Consider the following 9,479-nt stretch of genomic DNA (forward strand, 5'->3'; position numbering starts at 1 on the left):
TGTAGGTGAACTGTAAATCCCAACTACTACAGCTCCCAAATGTCAAGGTCTATTTTCCCTAAACTCCACTAGTGTTTCCATTTGGGCATATTGAATATTCATGCCAGGTTAGGTCCAGATCCATCATTGTTTGAGTCCACAGTGCTCTCTGGTTGCAAGTGAACTACAACTCCAAAACTCAAGGTCAATGCCCACCAAATCCTTCCAGTATTTTCCATTGGTCATGGGAGTTCTGTGTGTAAGTTTGGTTCAATTTCATCATTGGCGGAGTTCAGAATGCTATTTGATTGTAGGCTAACGATAAATCTCTGCAACTACAACTCCCAAATGACAAAATCAACCCCTCCAACCCCGCCAGTAGTCAAATTTGGGCGTATTGGGTATTTGTGCCAAGTTTACTCCAGTGAATGAAAATACATCCTGCAGATCAGATATTTACATTACGATTCATAACAGTAGCAAAATTGCAATTATGAAGTAGCAACGAAAATAATTTGATGGTTGGGGGTCACCACAACATGAGGAACTGTAATAAGGGGTCGCGGCATTAGGAAGGTTGAGAAACACTGGCTTAGTGTCTCCACACTATAGTTATGGCACTTGCGTTGAGTGAATTCAGCAACTAAAAGCACTCAGGAATTCAGAAGCCTGATATCTAGCTATTTCAGAAGACCAAATCAGACATAGACAAGTAGAAGGTAAAAGCAGAGGTTTATTCTCAATGGCCAGGGAGGATGTCAGCAGAGAAAGCACTCCAAAGTACTCACATACTGCAACTGAAAATATAGAGAATTTTTATTTCATTTGACATCCATTCAAGAAAACCAAGCTAGCTCTTGACTGGTTGGAAAATAGTCTGGCTAGGAACTGCATCCAGTTGAATAGCCTTGCAGCTTCAAAGCCTGGCTGCTTCCTGCCCGGGAAGCAGTAAATACAGAGCAACACTCAAAAAAACAGGGGAATTCCTGACAGGAAACAATCAGGTCCAGCTAACAACTCCCAACAAAAGATTTCCACAGGCAGGACACAGCCAAGCTTTGGAACTGAAAGGCCATTAAATGCTAATCAAGGTGGTCAATTGCAACAGTAACACCTGCCTCAAACAGTCAAGAGTTCTTTCTCCCACCCTGGGTATTATTCTATAGATATATAAACCCCATTTTCCTAGTTTCCAACAGACCTCACAACCTCTGAGGATGCCTGCCACAGATGTGGGTAAAACATCAGGAGAGAATGCTTCTGGAACATGGCGATACAGCCTGGAAAACTCACAGCAACCCAAGGTATTTAGCGTTCTTTGCCAAAGGCTGATGGTTCCTCACCAAACTACAGCTCCTATGATTCCATAGCATTGAGCTGTGGCAGTTAAAATGGTGTTAAACTGCATCAGTTATGCAGTGTAGATGCACCCTAGGTCCTCTAGTCTATGATCAACAAGGTGGTTTTCTTTTTGGTGAACACTGGAGAAATTACACTGTTTAGCCGGTATTGCACCACCTGACACAACAAGATGAGTCCACAGCAGACACTCTGCTGGCTGTTGTATTGGATCACACGTCGGACACTTCCCAAGTGTCTAGGACTGTGTGATGTATCGCCGAATAATGCGTGCAGATCCCAGTAAGGTAGCCTTCTGCAGCTGACAGATATGTATTATTATTATTATTATTATTATTATTATTATTATTATTATTATTTGAAACACAAGTATCTAGGACTGTGTGATGTATCGGCGAATAATGTGTACAGATCCCAGTAAGGTAGTCTTCTGCAGCTGGCAGATGGTAATTTTGTCAGTGCCGATTGTGTTTAAGTGCAGGCCAAGGTCTTTAGGCACTGACCCAGTGTGCCGATCACCACTGGGACCTTATTATTATTATTATTATTATTATTATTATTACTATGGATATTAAGAAACAACTTAAACATATGCATTGCTAGGAGACATAGATGGGGAGACATAGTACATGCCCAGTGTATGTCTCTACCCATGATTGAATCACTGTTGTTAAGTTACCTGGAGATGCAGAGAATAAATCCCACCAGCCCTCCGTGGCTGGGTCACCTCATTCATGGGAGCAACGGGACATCGCAACTGGTTGCAAAACGTCTGGAGGTAGGAGGTTGAAACCTCTGTCCACTTCTATCGCCATCCTCATTGCCAGTGGATATCAGAGCGACCTGAGAAATAGCTTATGGCAGCACCATCCCTGGACGGTTATCTGTTCCAGGGAGTAAAATTCTAGAATGGACATTGACAGATGACAGTTAAACTGTTACAGGAAGGCCAGCATTATTCTATGGACAGAACAGGAATCTCTTCTGTTGGCTAAGAATGTGGAGAAAGGGACTTTTTGGCACAATGGTGCAGCTTCTCCCAGCATCACCAGCAGGAAAAGCTGCACCCTTGAACATGGCTTCTTCCATTCCACCAAAGTTGGCTTGTCCTTCCCATGTCAGTGGAGCAATGCAGACTGAATTCTAGACTTGGAAGGGACTCCAAAGGCCATCCAGTCCAACCTGCACCATCCAAGCTGTCCTGACAGCTGTCCTTGATCCTAGTCTGCATCAAGAAGGGTGATTGCATCCAGATCAAGGAAAGGAACAGTCTCACGCTATTTTGCTTTGGCCAGACTCTGTGCAAAGGTCAACGGACAGGTTGACCGCTCCTTGTAATTTGCTCCAGTTAATAACCTGTCCATTGACCTTTGCACTGTGCAGTTTCCGAGCCATCTTCAAGGGCAGTCCCACGTAGAGTGCATTACAGTAGTCCAATCTGGAGGTAACTAAGGCATAGAATCATAGAATAGAATCAAAGAGTTGGAAGAGACCTCTTGGGCCATCCAGTCCAACCCCATTCTGCCAAGAAGCAGGAATATTGCACTCAAATCACCCCTGACAGATGGCCATCCAGCCTCTGTTTAAAAGCTTCCAAAGAAGGAGCCTCCACCACACTCCGGGGCAGAGAGTTCCACTGCTGAACGGCTCTCTCGCATGAACCACCATAGACAAGTCAGATTTTTTGTGGCTGCCAGAAACTTTATTGAATTGAATTATTTGAGACTTGATTCATTGGAAAAACTATAGCTAAACTTGCGCCAAGATGTCCCACAAAAACAAAGTTTTTTCCAATTTAATCAACTTTTCCCATTTTTTTACAATAGAAAGAATTAGTAAATGGCATTTATAACTCAAAAACAAAAAATGTGTCACATACTGTTGTTTATTACTGTGTTTGGAGGGTTTTTTGTTTGTTTTTTTTTGCATTGTATTAACTCAATCTGTATTTTTATTTTCCCCTTGAGGAATGTAACATCTGCTTGGCAAAAAGGAAAAAACCCTGTTCAGACTGAAGGAAGGAATGACACCAGCCAAGGAAGGCAGACAACGAGCAACAGCGTTAACGATCAATCATGCTATTGGGATGACTTGGCTTGGCTGCATTCCCAGACTGCTGATGTTATATTGTTTTCTCTACAGTGACAAATGGCTTCCTCCACACGCTTATGACAACCCGCCAAAAGCAGTTTCCGCGTGGTTGCATACATACACACAGGCCATTATAAAGGCGGTCTTTGCAACAACCTCGAAGAATCTGATTCCTGGAAGATTCCAAAAACTTGGTGTGTGTCTACATGGTAGAATTATTGCAGTATGACACCACTTTAATGGCTATGGATCCTTGGGATTTGTAGTTTAGCAAGGTCTCGAGCCTTCTCTGCCAAGGAGTGATGGTGCTGCATCCAGCTACACCTTCCAGGATCCATAGCATTGAGCGACAGCGCTGAAAATTGTGCCTAAACTGCATTAATTCTACAGTGTAGATGCACCCCTAGTATCCAAAACATTTCTCATTAGGCTTTCGGAGTGATCAGATGTATTTTAATATGAATATATAATGAGATAAAATAATATAATTATGTATTAATAATAATATGTTTATCGTTTGTCATAAAGTCTATATACGGGGTGGGGGCATTCATTAAAGCTCTCCCCCAACCCACTTCTCTTTATCTCATATATATATATATATATATATATGTGTGTGTGTGTGTGTGTGTGTGTGTGTGTGTGTATAGAATCATAGAATCATAGAATCAAAGAGTTGGAAGAGACCTCATGGGCCATCCAGTCCAACCCCATTCTGCCAAGAAGCAGGAATATTGCATTCAAATCACCCCTGACAGATGGCCATCCAGCCTCTGCTTAAAAGCCTCCAAAGAAGGAGCCTCCACCACACTCCGGGGCAGAGAGTTCCACTGCTGAACGGTTCTCACAGTCAGGAAGTTCTTCCTCATGTTCAGATGGAATTTCCTCTCTTGTAGTTTGAAGCCATTGTTCCGCGTCCTGGTCTCCAGGGAAGCAGAAAACAAGCTTGCTCCCCGCTCCCTGTGGCTTCCTCTCACATATTTATACCTGGCTATCATATCCCCTCTCAGCCTTCTCTTCTTCAGGCTAAACATGCCCAGCTCCTTAAGCCGCTCCTCATAGGGCTTGTTCTATACACATATACATACACTAGCTGTCCCCTGCAATGCGTTGCTGTGGCCCAGTCTGTGTATATGTGTTTTGTGTGTGTATATATATTTGTGTATATATATATGTGTGTGTTTTAGGCTGTGTTTTTCAGTGTTTTTATGAGTGATGGTCACTCGTTGGCCTGATAGGTGTCTTGTGTCCAAATTTGGTGTCAATTCGTCCAGTGGTTTTTGAGTTCTGTTAATCCCACAAATGAACATTACATAGGTTGTTGTAGGTTTTTCTGGGTTATATGGCCATGTTCTAAACTCTAAAATTACAACAGCAAAACAACAGAGAGTAAACAATCAGGCACATCTAATCACCTCTCAACAAAAGGTTGCTCCAGGCACTGGCAAGCCATCAAATGATAATCAAGTCAGTTGAAACATTCACACCTAGCCCCAGCAGACAAGAGTTCCTTCCTTCTTTCCTTCCTTCCATCCTTCCATCCTTCCTTCCACCCTTCCTTCCTTCCTTCCTTCCTTCCTTCCTTCCTTCCTTCCTTCCTTCCTTCCAAGAGAGATATTGACAAGCTGGAATGTGTCCAGAGGAGGGCGACTAAAATGATCAAGGGTCTGGAGAACAAGCCCTATGAGGAGCGGCTTAGGGAACTGGGCATGTTTAGCCTGAAGAAGAGAAGGCTGAGAGGAGATATGATAGCCATGTATAAATATGTGAGAGGAAGCCACAGGGAGGAGGGAGTAAGCTTGTTTTCTGCTTCCTTGGAGACTAGGACGCGGAACAATGGCTTCAAACTACAAGAGAGGAGATTCCATCTGAACATTAGGAAGAACTTCCTGACTGTGAGAGCCGTTCAGCAGTGGAACTCTCTGCCCCGGAGTGTGGTGGAGGCTCCCTCTTTGGAAGCTTTTAAACAGAGGCTGGATGGCCATTTGTCAGGAGTGATTTGAATGCAATATTCCTGCTTCTTGGCAGAATGGGGTTGGACTGGATGGCCCAGGAGGTCTCTTCCAACTCTTTGATTCTATGATTCTATGATTCTATGATTCCATCTTTCCACCCTTCATTCCATCCTTCCTTTCTTCTTGCCTTCCTTCCTTCCTTCCTTCCTTCCTTCCTTCCTTCCTTCCTTCCTTCCTTCCACCCTTCCTTCCTTCCACCCTTCCTTCCTTCCTTCCACCCTTCCTTCCTTCCATCCATCCTTCCATCCCTCCTTCCTTCCTTCCTTCCACCCTTCCTTCCACCCTTCCACCCTTCCTTCCTTCCTTCCTTCCTTCCACCCTTCCTTCCTTCCTTCCTTCCATCCTTCCTTCCTTCCACCCTTCCTTCCTTCCTTCCTTCCTTCCTTCCTTCCTTCCTTCCTTCCTTCCTTCCATCCTTCCTTCCTTCCTTCCTTCCTTCCTTCCACCCTTCCTTCCTTCCTTCCTTCCACCCTTCCTTCCTTCCTTCCTTCCTTCCTTCCTTCCACCCTTCCTTCCACCCTTCCTTCCACCCTTCCTTCCACCCTTCCTTCCACCCTTCCTTCCTTCCTTCCACCCTTCCTTCCTTCCTTCCTTCCTTCCTTCCATCCTTCCTTCCTTCCACCCTTCCATCCTTCCACCCTTCCTTCCTTCCTTCCTTCCTTCCATCCTTCCTTTCTTCTTTCCTTCCATCCTTCCTTCCTTCCTTCCTTCCTTCCTTCCTTCTTTCTACCCTTCCTTCCATCCTTCCTTCCACCCTTCTTTCCACCCTTCCTTCCTTCCTTCCTTCCTTCCTTCCACCCTTCCTTCCTTCCACCCTTCCTTCCTTCCATCCTTCCACCCTTCCTTCCTTCCATCCTTCCTTCCATCCTTCCACCCTTCCTTCCATCCTTCCTTCCACCCTTCCTTCCATCCTTCCTTTCTTCTTTCCTTCCATCCTTCCATCCTTCCTTCCTTCCTTCCTTCCTTCCTTCCTTCCTTCCTTCCACCCTTCCTTCCTTCCACCTTTCCACCCTTCCTTCCATCCTTCCTTTCTTCTTTCCTTCCTTCCTTCCTTCCTTCCTTCCTTCCTTCCTTCCTTCCTTCCACAAAATAACAGCAATGCCATCCTATATCTCGGTGGCATGTAACTCAAGCCAACTCAAACTGTTTAAAGCAACCCAGAATAATTAGGAGGAATATTACAAAGCTGAATAACAGGTTTGGCCATTGGATCAGTGATCCAAAACAAAGTTTCAGGACCAGAGCAACTACTTTCAAATTAAATAGCACATAATTTAACAGGAAACAACATTTTGAAACCAGGAACATCTACACTGGAGAACGAATGCCGTTTGACACCTATCGAAATGCTATGGGATCCTGGGATTTGTAGTTTCCCAAAGTCTGCCAAATAGAGGTGGTGCCTATCTATCTATAGCTGGATGGCTCTTTGTCAGGAGGGCTTTGGTTACGTTTTCTTGCCCTGATGAAGGGAGTTGGACCGGATGGCCTTAAGTATGGGGGTTCTGTGTGGGAAGTTTGGCCCAATTTTGTTGTTGGTGGGGTTCAGCATGCTCTTTGATTGTAGGTGAACTATAAATCCCAGCAACTACAACTCTCAAATGTCACGGTCTGTTGTCCCCAAACTCCACCAGTTTTCACACTTGGGCATCTTGAGTAATCGTGCCAAGTTTGGTCCAGATCCATCATTGTTTGAGTCCACAGTGCTCTCTGGATGTAGGTGAACTACAACTCCCAAACTCAAGGTCAGTGCTCACCAAATTCTTGTAGTGTTTTCTGTTGATCAAATTTGGCTGCAATTCGTCCAGTGGTTTTTGAGTTATGTTAATCCCACAAACATTACACACACACACACACACACACACACACACACACACACGTATCTCCATCCCTATAAAACTCATGTGGCAAGGGACACACACACACACACAATAGATACTCTAGACACTCTCCCTCCTGTGCGCTCTGCCCATGCTCAGGAAACACCTCTCCACCTATGACTGGCATTTAAGTTGTGGAATGGATGCACTTGGGATAGTGGTGGCTCAATGATATGGGAATCCGGGGAGTTGTAGTTACCCAAGGTCTTTGCCCAGAGAAGGCGAAAGTCTTTGGATGCTGTTACCACCACTGGAATTGCCAGAACTCTGGGATCCTGGGCGTTGTAATTTCCCACAGCCTTTGCCCAAGATCTCTTACTGGGGAATGGTGGTTGAACTCATCGCTATGGGGTCCTGGGAGTTGCAGTTTCCTAAGACTTTGCCCAAGACCTCTCACTGGGGAATGGTGCTTGAACTGCCAGAACTCAGTGCCATGAGATCCTGGGAGTTGTAGTTTCCCAAGGTCTTTGCTCAAGACCTCTCATTGGGGAATGGTACTTGAACCCCATGCCATGGCATCTTGGGTTTTGTAGTTTCCCAAGGTCTTTGCCCAAATCCTCTCACTGGGAAATGGCATTTGAACTCACTGCCATGGGATCCTGGGAGTAGTAGTTTCCCAAGGACTTTGCTCAAGACCTCTCACTGCAGAATGGCGCTTGAATTGCCAAAACTGAGTGCAATGGAATTCTGAGAGTTGTAGTTTCCCCAAGGACTTTACCTAAGTCCTCTCACTGGGGAATGGTGCTTGAACTCAGTGCCATGGAATTCTGGGAGTTGTAGCTTCCCATGGCCTTTGCCGAAGACCTCTCATTAGGGAATGGCGCTTTAATTCTATGCCATGGGATCCTGGGAGTTGTACTTTCCCAAGACCTCTCACTGTGTAATGGCACCTGAACTCAGTGCCACAGCATCCTGGGATTTGTAGTTTTCCCAGGCCTTTACCCAAGACCTCTTACAGAGGACTTGTGCTTGTACTCAGTGCCATGGCATCCTGGGAGATGTAGTTTCCCAAGGATTTTGCCCAAGACCTCTCGCAGGGGAATGGTGCTTGGACTCAGTGCCATGGGATCCTGGGAGTTGCAGTTTCCCAAGGCCTTTGCCCAACACCTCTCACTGGGGAATTACATTTAAACTCAGTGCCCTGGGATCCTGGGAGATGTAGTTTCCCAAGGACTTTGCCCAAGATCTCTCACTGGGAAATGGCATTTGAACTCACTGCCATAGGATCCTGGGAGTAGTAGTTTCCCAAAGACTTTGCCCAACACCTCTCACTGCAGAATGGCGCTTGAATTGCCAAAAGCAATGGAATCCTGGGAGTTGTAGTTTCCCAAGGCCTTTGCCCAACACCTCTCACTGGGGAATGACATTTAAACTCGGTGCCCTGCGATCCTGGGAGATGTAGTTTCCCAAGGACTTTGCCCAAGATCTCTCACTGGGAAATGGCATTTGAACTCACTGCCATAGGGTCCTGGGAGTAGTAGTTTCCCAAAGACTTTGCTCAAGACCTCTCACTGCAGAATGGCGCTTGAATTGCCAAAACTGAGTGCAATGGAATCCTGGGAGTTGTAGTTTCCCAAGGCCTTTGCCCAACACCTCTCACTGGGGAATGACATTTAAACTCGGTGCCCTGCGATCCTGGGAGATGTAGTTTCCCCAGGACTTTGCCCAAGACCTCTCACTGGGGAATGACATTTAAACTCAGTGCCCTGGGATCCTGGGAGATGTAGTTTCCCAAGGACTTTGCCCAAGATCTCTTGCTGAGGAATGGCATTTAAACTCAGTGCCATGACAATCTGGGAGTTGCCGTTTCCCAAGGACTTTGCCCAAGTCCTCTCACTGGGCAATGGCGCCTGGACCCAGCGCCATGGGGTCTTGGGGGTTTGTCATTTCCTATGGACTTTGACCTGCTCAAATCCCTATGAGGAGCGGCTTAGGGAACTGGGCAAGTTTAGCCTGAAGAAGAGAAGGCTGAGAGGAGATATGATAGCCATGTATCAATATGTGAGAGGAAGCCACAGGGAAGAGGAGGGAGCAAGCTTGTTTTCTGCTTCCCTGGAGACTAGGACACAGAACAATGGCTTCAAACTACAAGAGAGGAGATTCCATCTGAACATGAGGAAGAACTTCCTGACTGTGAGAGCCGTTCAGCAGTGGA

At 45.7% G+C, this 9,479-nt stretch overlaps 1 protein-coding gene across 1 annotated transcript in view; it reads right to left on the bottom strand.

The window, feature by feature from the left end:
- TSGA13 (testis specific 13) overlaps nucleotides 1–9,479 on the bottom strand; it is a 37,476-nt gene that overhangs the window by 19,754 nt on the left and 8,243 nt on the right. The gene's annotated exons all lie outside the window — the stretch shown is intronic.

Source organism: Anolis sagrei, chromosome 5, assembly GCF_037176765.1.
Source record: "Anolis sagrei isolate rAnoSag1 chromosome 5, rAnoSag1.mat, whole genome shotgun sequence".
Lineage (NCBI taxonomy): Eukaryota > Metazoa > Chordata > Lepidosauria > Squamata > Dactyloidae > Anolis > Anolis sagrei.